Source organism: Sorex araneus, chromosome X (assembly GCF_027595985.1).
Source record: "Sorex araneus isolate mSorAra2 chromosome X, mSorAra2.pri, whole genome shotgun sequence".
Classification (NCBI taxonomy): domain Eukaryota; kingdom Metazoa; phylum Chordata; class Mammalia; order Eulipotyphla; family Soricidae; genus Sorex; species Sorex araneus.
In genome coordinates this window covers 324832585-324842689 of record NC_073313.1, presented here as the reverse complement: position 1 = coordinate 324842689, position 10105 = coordinate 324832585, and the positions used below count along the sequence as shown (strand labels likewise).

General features: G+C 43.1%; 1 pseudogene; it reads right to left on the bottom strand.

Moving 5' to 3' along the window:
- Nucleotides 1-1922: 1922 nt before the first annotated feature.
- LOC129400558 (U6 spliceosomal RNA) lies at nucleotides 1923-2015 on the bottom strand (annotated as a pseudogene).
- Between the last annotated feature and the right edge of the window lie 8090 nt (nucleotides 2016-10105).

Below are 10105 nucleotides of genomic sequence, written 5' to 3'. Positions count from 1 at the left end.
ATTGGCATTTCAATTTTTTATATATATTCAATTTGTTATATATTTTAAGACACACACATATATATGTATATATATATGTATAGTTAAGGAGCAGGGGCAGGGCAGTAGTGTGGTTTTTTGGTTTGGATTTTTTGTTTTGTTTTGTGATTCCAGATATTGAACTCATAGTTCATGCAAATAAGGTGTCCTTTATACAACAGGGCTATAGTTTGGCCCCTGAATTGGCATTTGATTTACAAATCAACCCTTATGAGTCAGTTTCTAAGAGCTTAATCACCACGGAGGACTTCAGAATAATGTTTTATGATTTAAAAGAGTAAGGACCAGGATCCTGAAAAATGGGAATTATAATTCTTGCAACTTGTTTGTAGTAAAGGGAATCTAGAAAAAATTTGAAAAAACACCTAATTTGTAATTTAATGTAAAAATTACATCTTATACTCTGATTTTTGCCTTCTCCAATTCCCTATCTCTAGTATGTTCCACCACATCATGAAATGCTAACGTCACTGGAATGAAGGGATTAGTAAGTTTGTGAATAGGCTCAATTTCAAAATGAAGAGATAAATAACTTCTCCACCTCTTTTTTTTCTTTTTTTGGTCGTAAGAGTCGTACTTTAATAAAGATGGAACCATAGCACAGATGGTAGGGCGTTTGCCTTGCACGCGACTGACTCGGGTTCGATTCCTCTGTCCCTCTCAGAGAGTCCGGCAATCTACTGAGAGTATCCTGCCCGCACGGCAGAGCCTGGTAAGCTCCCTGTGGCGTATTTGATATGCCAAAAACAGTAACAACAAGTCTCACAATGGAGACATTACTGGTGCCTGCTAGAGCAAATTGAAGATCAAGGAGAGAACAGTGCTACAGTGCACTTGAGCATAAAGACTGCCAAGAAACAATCTTAGGCATCCAAACTTAGAATAAAAGTTAAAATTGTGATATTAGTAGTGGCTGTTTTGTTGGGTACTTACAGTGTACCATATACTTAACACCATCACTCTAACAATCATGACAACTTGGTATTTTACTGATGATGGAGGGAGAGGAAGGTAGTATGCAAGGAACTGAATTTGAATTCAGGCTCTTTATAAAGCTCAGATTCTTGGGCCAGTGAGATGTATAAGTAGTAGAGCACATGCCTGGTATGTGTGAGGGCTTGAGTTTGTGGTACTTCATAACCCCCAAGCATGTTGAGAGAGTAGTATTGCCAGGTGTGGCATCTATTAAAAATAAGACTCATGCCTTTCATGTTGTATTATGTCAATATATTTATATACAATCCAGTATATCAATATGAGAGAATAAAGGAAAGCCCTTGAGATATTATTTCTTCTTACAATGTGAAAAATGCAACATATAAATATAGTATTAATTATAGATAATCATTCATCCAGGCTCTGCTGTGCACAGAATCTTGCACGGCAGAGCCTGGCAAGCTACCCATGGAGATTTGATATGCCAAAAACAGTAACAATAATGGGCCTCATTCCCCTGACCCTGAACGCGACAGGGACGAATGGAGACGTTACTGGCACCCACTCAATCAAATTGATGAGCAACAGGATGACAGTGATACAGTGATACAGTGATATAATCAGTCATCCTAAAATTATTTACATAAAGGAATTCAGAGCAATTAAAATGGATGTTACTGTAAAGCAATAAAAATTTATCAATAAGATAAATATAAAAGTATTTTACTCTTTGGAGGTATTATAAATATTATTTAAAAATTTAGGACTTTCAATCCATTATTAGTATAAATAAAATATAACTGATATTTTGTGCATTAATTTTGTATCCTGCAATCTTGCCAGATTCACTTATTAGTTCTAGAAGGCTTTGGGGCATAGAATCCCTGGAGTGTGTTCATTGTATCATGCAAATAAAATTTAAAATGGTTTTTCAATTCTCTAGTTGCGAAAATAAGGAGCATGAATTTGCATGGCATCCTTGCTCAGGTTCCATGCTGATCTTCTCTGCTCCAATTTTAGTGCATGTGCTGGCAAAACAAGTGGTGGTGGGGTTTGGGGGGATGGCGAGAAAGAGCAGCTTATAGACTGTCCTGTCATCTGTAAATATGGAAGGTTTTATTTCTTCCTTCCCACTTTGTATGCCATATCTGTATAAGTAAATTCTTCTCTTTGATTTCCAGTAGGATGCTAAATAGGCGTAGTGAGAGAGAGAGAGAGAGACAGCGCTGTCTTTAGTCTTGATCTAATCAGTGGCAGGGGGTGGGTGGGGGCAAGGAGTCAGTTTTTCATTATTAAGTATGCTTGGTGGCTTTGAGGATGGGCTTTATTATATTATATTGAAGAAAATTCTTTCTATCCATGGTTTGCTGAGGGTTATTTTTGCTTTTTATCATGAATTCAAGGTTAACTTTTTTCACATTGGTTTTCTGCATCAATTAATATAATCATGTGTTTTTTTTTCTATAAATTATTACCTGGCACCCAATACAAATTTTTCAATGTTGACCACGTCTTGCATTCCCAAAATAAGCTCCATTTAATTGTGATGTGTTTTTCCTTATATTATTGGGTTCAATTTGCAAATATCTTTTTTCAGGGGATATTCCCATGCAGTGCTCCAGTGCCCCGTCCCCAGAAGTACTTAGACAGCTTCTACTGCCGAACAATGCAAAGCTGAGGTGTCAGGGCCACCAGGGCCACCCCAACATGCTCAGGGACTGCTAAGGTGATACCCAGCAGAATTTGGGGGCCCCACAAACCACGGGTGCGGGGAGAGACCATGTGGTTCTGCGGGAAGTATGGGCAATTCCTGATCCCTAAGTTTGCAAATACCTTATGAAGCTTTTCCTATACTTATGAGAGCTTTCATAAGGTATGTCAGTGTTTCTTTGCGATGTCTTTTAGTATTTGGGTAATGATGACCTTATAACAAACTGGAGTTCGCTTGCTCCTTCCTTCCTTCCTTCCTTCCTTCCTTCCTTCCTTCCTTCCTTCCTTCCTTCCTTCCTTCCTTCCTTCCTTCCTTCCTTCCTTCCTTCCTTCCTTCCTTCCTTCCTTCCTTCCTTCCCTTCCTGCCTACCTTCCTCCCTCATTCCCTCCTTCCTTCCTTCCTTCCTTCCTTCCTTCCTTCCTTCCTTCCTTCCTTCCTTCCTTCCTTCCTTCCTTCCCTTCCTGCCTACCTTCCTCCCTCCTTCCCTCCTTCCTTCCTCCCTCCTTCCCTCCTTCCTTCCTCCCTCCTTCCCTCCCTTCCTTCCTTCCTCCCTTCCTTCCTTCCTTCCTTCCTTCCTTCCTTCCTTCCTTCCTTCCTTCCTTCCTTCCTTCCTTCCTTCCTTCTTCCGTCCCTCCCTCCCTTCTTTCCTTCTATCACTCCCCTTTTCCCCCTCTCTTCCTTCCTCTCTTTTTTTTTTGTTTACTTTTTCAAGGACACATACAGCAGTGCTCAGGGGTTACTCCTGCCTCTGCACTCACAGATAATTTCTGGCAGGCTCTGGGAACCATATGGGGTACCAGTTTGGCTGAGTGCAAGGTAAGTGTCCTACCTGCTATACTATCACTCTGGCCTGATCACAATGATTGACTTCTAAGTGCATCCAGCAATGAGATTAGTTGTTAGTTTGGGAAACATTGGTTTATTCCATCTAAATTGTTATGTTTAGATTTGTAGAGTTGATCATATTATTTGCTTAACCCCTCTTTCAATTTAGATACTAGTAACTTGCCTTTTATTTTTTCTTTTTGTGGGAATAGAAGGGCTAAGACTGTCAAACACAAGGCATTGCTGGGCTGATGTGCTCAGAGTGCCCCCATATGTCACCCTACTATGTATCTCTTCCCTTTGACTGTTCCTGAGTTAGCTTTTTGTAATCAATACAAAATGTATTTTTGTATTGATTGTATTTCCCCGCATTCTGATTGCTCTAGAAAATTACCACACTAGAGGTGGGGGGAGGAGTCCTGGGCCCCATGATTTATGGTCATAGTGTAAGGTACAGGCACAGAGAACTTGAGTTTGCAATTAGTAGCTAATGCCAGGCTGTCTTTTCAAAACCAAAGCTTTCAAGAGAAACAGAATTTAGGATTCTTGTGCTCATGCATGCAAAATACACACACACACACACACACACACGCACGCACACACGCACACACACACATACCCCTTTTTATATAAGAGCAGATTTGTTACATGGAGGCCTAGAAGTCCCAGTCTCCCCTCCACAGGAAATCTGCTGGTAGAATTTAGTCTAAGTCTGAGGCCTGAAAACCACAGTCTGATGGAATCCAGCATCCAAATGCCTGACAATGAGGAGCAACAATGTGTAAAGGGAGAAGATGGGGAAGATGAATGTTCCTAGTTCAAGAAGAGAGGAGAGACAGAGAAGAAGCTGGGCGTTCTGTTGAGCAACGCGGCTGGAGAATGCTCCAGACCCGAGACTGGGACAGCAACACAGGGGATCCAGACAGAGGAGGTGCAGCCACCACACCCTCTCCAGATGGAGCCCCGGCGACACTGAGCAGCAACTAACACGGCCCCGGAATGCGGGACTGGGACAACTCCGAACTGCGCAGCCGCTAAAGTGGCCGAGTGACCTTTTCTAAAAACTGAAAACATACAATCTTTTAATGGAAAACTAATTATGAAATGCTTCCTTGGTAGTAGGGCTGTCTTTCTTGGGGGGAAATTCCAACAATAATAGTGAGTTTTGTGTTGAAATATGGAATGTAATCAAGGTAAAGAGAAAATGAAGTGAAATTCATCAGTTATACAGTTGGGGGTGGGGGGCGGGGGCAGGGGGTATACTGGGGTTTTTGGTGGTGGAATATGGGCACTGGTGAATGGATGGGTGTTTGAATATTGTATAAGTGAGACATAAACCTGAGAACTTTGTAACTTTCCACATGGTGATTCAATAAAAATTAAAAAAAAAAAGAAGAGAGGAGAGACAGAATTCACCCTTCCTTCACTGTTTATTGTTTCATTAGGGTCAACTATGGTGAGGGCGAAGTTTGCCCTCATTCTACTCAATCAAATGCTAATCCTTTCCAGAACCACTCTCACAAACACACCCAGAAACAATGCTTTACCAGATCTGCAGTCAACTTGACACATAAAATTAACCTTCACAACCCTTAGCCTGTGGGATCTGCTGCTGTCTCAGGTAAACATTGTCAGAACTAAGTTAAATTTGTAGCCCTTCCAGACTGTTTCCACTGGGTAACTGGAGAAATGGTGGTGGGGGAGGGGCACTCCAGAGCGCATGTAAGGAACACTGAGAGTAGATGAGAAAAATATAATTTTTCTCATACTTTCTGGAGTTATGAAATGTGAATTGTTTTACTTCCAGTTGACATTTCCTTCTACATTTAGCTTTCGTAGCTCAAATAGTTTCTTACCTCCTTTCCTTCTTCTGATAAGAACATGCCAATATCTCTCATCTTTTGTTGTCTTTTTTTGACTTGTAGTCTTTGTGGGTTCTTATATTTCCTCATTTCAGTGGGGTTTCAGAGGGAAACAATATAAACACGTTTACTTTCTCATGCTAAATCAAAAGTTTCTTTATACAATATGAGATTCAAAATTACAACTGATTTAAAATCAGTAATAGGGATATAAAATATTTAAGTGAACAAAACATTCATGTTTTCAGTAATTTTTTTTATTAGCAATGTGAAACATGTTCATTATAAGCATTCAAATAACACAGAAATAAATAACAAAGGGAAAGCCTCTCACAGTCCTTCCCTATAATAGAGTCACCAATTTGGTTTGTAGTTTTCTACAAAATATACCATTTGGTCATCTGTGAAAGGTATCTCTGTATCACTGTCATCCCATTGCTCATTGATTTGCTCGAGTGGGCACCAGTAATGTCTCCATTGTGAGACTTGTTGTTGTTGTTGGCATATAGAGTACACCACGGGTAGCTTTTCAGGCTCTGCCATGCGGGTGAGATACTCTCAGTAGCTTGCCAGGCTCTCCGAGAGGGACAGAGGAATCGAACCTGGGTCAGCTGTGTGCAAGGCAAACACCCTAACCACTGTGCTATCGCTCCAGCCCTGTGAAAGGTATATGACAGGAAACAAACAAAGCATTAAAATCCTAACTGCAGAAAACAGGACAGTGATATTAACGATGCTCTCCCCCTTTTATCTGTACTTCCTAATGTATCTAAATAAGAGTTTATTTCATTTTTTTATCTTTGTGCCACATCAAGCAGTGCTCAGGGCTTACTCCTTGCTTTGCACTAAAGGATCACTTCTGGTGGGCTTGTGGACCACATGGGGTGTTGGGGATCAAACCTGAGTCTGCTGCATGCAATGCAAGTACCCTACCCACTGCACTATTGTTCTGGCCTCCCCAGATTAAAATTTTTTCAAATCCATTTTCAAACTTTTTTGTTGGGGACCCATATCAGGGCTTACTCCTGGCTCTGTGCTAAGGGGTCACTCCTGGTGGCAGTGTTGGTGCTGGGATCATATGAGTTACCAGGGATTAAACCTAGGTTGCACATTCAACAGAGAAGCGGCCAGGCATTCTGGTGAGCAACGTGGCCCGGAAAATGCTCCGGACCCGAATTGGGGCCAACAACACCGGGGAGCCGGAAGGAGGAGGTGCAGCCAGCACACCTTCTCCAGATGGAGCCCTGGCGACACTGAGCAGCAACTAACACGGCTCCGGGATTCGGGACTGGGACACATCCGAGCCGCGCGGCCGCTAACAAGGCCAAGCGATCTTTTCTAAAACCTGAAAACATACAGTCTTTTAATGGAAAACTAATTATCAAATACTTCCTTAATAGGGTTATCTTGTTTGGGGGTATAACTCCCACAACAATAGTGAGTTTTGTGTTGAAATATGGAACGTAATCAAGGTGAAGAGAAAATGAAGTGAAATTCATCAGTTATACAGTTGGGGTGGGGGGCAGGGGGTATACCAGAGATTTTGGTGGTGGAATATGGGCACTGGTGAAGGGATGGTGTTTGAATACGGTATAACTGAGACATAAACCTGAGAACTTTGTAACTTTCCACATGGTGATAAAATAAAAAAATAAAATAAAATAAATAAAATATTAATACAAAGAAAAAAAAAACCTAGGTTGGCTGCATGCAAGGCAAATGCCCAACCTACCTGTCCTACCCATGGTACTATCACTTCGGCCCCTATTTTTAAACATTAAATTTAGAATGAAATGCTTTTGAAGTGTTTCTTACTTATACAGTGTGTAATTATATTCAAACTTCCTTTTTTGCACTATATATTATTATTATTATTATTATTTAAATAGGGGCCTCCCCAGCCTCTCCACGGCTGTAGATAAGTGGCTTCAATGGGGTTGCCTGACCATTCCATCTATCTTCTCTATCTAGTAGTGCTGGTGACTTCACACTAGACCACACCCTAGGATTCTCCTGGGGTACTCAGGGGCCCAGGGGGATGAGGACAGCAGCCATCAAAGACACAGACTTTGGCTGGGCAGTAAGCAAGGTATTTGTTTCACCTCTCTCTTTCAGGCTCCTAGTTTGCATTTTTAATAAAACTTTCCATTTCATTTAAATAAAAAAAACAAGAATAGAAAGGTATACTGTTATCTACAAATTAAGAAAATTTTAAATCACAATAGAAGCCAACATAATGTCATGAAATTTCCATCACTAAACTAATATATATTTTAGCTATACGGTGCAGACTCAGTTTCCCTTTGACAGCATTCATTAGATGGCATGGAACTGGGGAGTGCGCACAATTGGGTGTGGGTGATGGTGGCCAAGGGAGCACGGCGTGGGGGTTGAACCTCAGGACTTGAGCTTCCACTTCTGACTCATCGCCTTGCCCTTGGCCTGGGAAGTTCTCATCTGGAAGCCTCACTCTGCAGAACTGCATGGCGTTACTCTCCAGAACTACGTGATTCTCGAACACTCACTGTACACAAGAGATCAAGATTTTTTTTGTTTTTTTTTTCTAAAACAGCAAAGCCACTCATTAATCACCCTAAGGTTAGACATTAAGCCAAGGAGCATGGGATAAATCTTTCAACACTGTTCACGGATTGCTTTTTAATCACCCAAAGGAACATCAGGAATCCATTTATCTGACTTGCACCATTGAATCAGGTAATTCACAAAGATTGTTTTAAAAGCGCTGACAGTTGATTTTTTTTTTTTAAAACCTGACTGCCCTATTGATATCGCAAATCCGGTTAATTTTGAAAGATAATCACTCAGATTTTGCTCTTGGCTTCCACCCCAGACACAGGCTTCCTGAGATCTCTCTGATTCCCAGTAACAGGACCTTGACCTGCCAGCCCTTTCGCACGTCCGCCGACGTATTTAACCCGGGTGCTCAGGCAGAGAAGGCGCAGCTCGTTCCTTCCCACTTTCCCGCCCGCACAAGCCTTCCAGCCCGTCGGGGTGCAGGCCGAGACAGGCAGCAGACTCGATCTTCCCGCCCGGGCCGTCGCCTTCTCCTTCTCCTCCTCCGCGGTAGTTCCACACCCGGCTCGACCCAGCCCTCGCCGCAAGCCTCGCCACACTGCGGCAGCCCGCGAGTTACGGGTGCGTGGAAGCCCGACCCCTCCCTTCTCGAGGCCGGGCGTCCATCACGCCACTCGCCCCGCCCCTTTCCGAGACGTCCGGCGCGGCGGGCCAATCAGAGGGCCCCTCACCTCCACAGGCCCTCTTGGCTTCCGGGCGTCGTGCGAATCGCAGGCGTCTGTTCGCCGACCTTCCCAGCACTCGGGCCTCGTACCTAATCCCCCACAGAAACAGCTTCTGCCCGGCGTTTGCCCGCCAGGCCTGCGTGTTAGCTGAGGCGGGGAGAAAAAAAAAAAACCTTCACCCTCCCGATCTCCCCTGCAAGCATCTCTGACAGAAATGCCCAAGACCGCGCTCGGGTTAAACGGAGATAAGGGTGTTAAAGGGAAAGAGGAATTCCTGTTGCTCTCGAGAACACACGTTCTCGCCAGGGAGAGCGGTGGCCTTGCGGTACCCAGAATTCCCGAGGTGCCGTGGCGTGTTTCCGGTCTCTGGCTCCCGGGGGCGCCCGGGACCAGATGCGTCCCGCCGTGCAGCCCTGTGCCCGCCCTGCTTCCCATCATGCGAAGCCCGTTTCCATTCACGGATTCATAGCTGCCTTGTATTTCCCTCCTGGTTTTTAGAAATGCTATTCCAGGCCGAGGAGATACAGTACAGCGGGCCGACGCTTGTCCTGCATGCAGCAGACCCGGGTTCCATTCCCAGCACCCCAAAGGGTCATCTATGCACCGCCCGAAGTGATCCCCGCGCCCCCAGCACAGCGCCAGGACTAAGCCTGGATCACTCCTGGGTGTGTTCCCTCCCTTCCCAAAAGCCTACCCCCAATGAAACTGTCCAGTAGGAAATGCGTAAACGTTTATATAAACGAACGTGAAACACCCACAATCTTGTTACCCAGAAACAGTTACTAACATTGTATATAGTTTTCATGTACAAACTTAAGTTGCATGTGTAGTAAAGTCCAAACACAACCAAAAAATAAAACTGGGTTGCAACCCCCACTGGGGTCGCATTACAATGTGGGAGTCCTGAAGATTTTGTTTCAAATTTATGATAAAAAATTATTTAAATACAAATTTATTTTTATTTGACACACTATAGCAACGGATTTATGACTTGTAGCTGCTGTTTAGAATCACCCTGTAGATAATTCTGTTGATCGACGTTTTGGTAGTTTCAGACTCTAATAAGATTCTGTTGCATGATTAAAATCAATATGATGTTCTTAGGTCATTAGAAGAGAGACACTGACCCTGATGGTGGGTTCAGAGTTGGGACTTTGTATGCCCGAATATTTTAGGCAAACAATATTAACAGCATTGTAAATTACAGTTCCTAAGTAAAAATTAAAGTTTTTATATTTTCAGTGCCCTGTATAGTGAGAATATTAACCTTTATACTTAAAGACTTTTAAATTTTTATCATCATACTATTATCGGTAGTATTATGGGAGAGAGAGAGGTGCAACACCTCAGGACACAGAATCATTGTGTGCTCAGAATCGCTTCTGGCTAATCAGGGGACCAGATGTGGTGCAAGGATTGGAACCAGGGTCAGTGGCATACAGGCAATAGTCTTAAACCCTGTAGTTTCTGGT